This window comes from Cariama cristata, unplaced genomic scaffold, assembly GCF_000690535.1.
Source record: "Cariama cristata isolate BGI_N322 unplaced genomic scaffold, ASM69053v1 scaffold5095, whole genome shotgun sequence".
NCBI lineage: Eukaryota > Metazoa > Chordata > Aves > Cariamiformes > Cariamidae > Cariama > Cariama cristata.
In genome coordinates, this window is record NW_009618030.1 from 34726 (window position 1) to 35433 (window position 708).

Here is a 708-nt window from a genome sequence, read left to right on the forward strand (position 1 = left end):
TCTTCCCCACCCTGGGCCTGACACTAAATGGAAATGTTTTGGCTCTGTGTGGCTTCATTTGGCTTCTGCAGATCAACTCCTGGGGCCATCCTCAGCCCAGATCCAAGAAATGAGCTGAGAGAAGGGAATAATTTCTGCTGCCCCTGAAGCCTCATCTCTCCTATTGCAGCTGGCAGCTCGGAAGGCTCCATCCTGCCAAGACTGAATCTTAATTGGGATCAGTGGAAAAGACAAGCTGCTGCCAGGGCCGCCCTGATCCTGGGCTTACAGAGAACACAGGCAGAGCTTGCCTGGCCCCACAGGAGAGGACCTTCACTAGGGTTTACAAAAAACAAAATAAAATTCCCTCCAGACCCGTGGTATCAGTGGAAGCAGCAGGCTGAGGCCGAGGAGGAGAGGAGGCAGCTTACCCAGGTAGTTTGCAGAGGAGGAGCAGGCAGAACCACGCCACATGGAAGATCCTCGCAGCCTGCAGGGAAGGGAAGCCACCGGCAAGGCCGAGGGGCAGCTGGCAATCCCCAGGCCCTGCAGTGAATCCAGATACGACAACCAGCCCTGAACAAACACACAGAACTATCACAGTCTTGCCCGGAAACGCTCCTGCCGAGGGCTATAGGAAAAAGGACAAAATAAGCTTGTTTTCTTGTGAGAGAAAGACCAGAACAAAACCTCTTCAAGCATTCTGTCTGCCTGTGGCACCAGGATGCT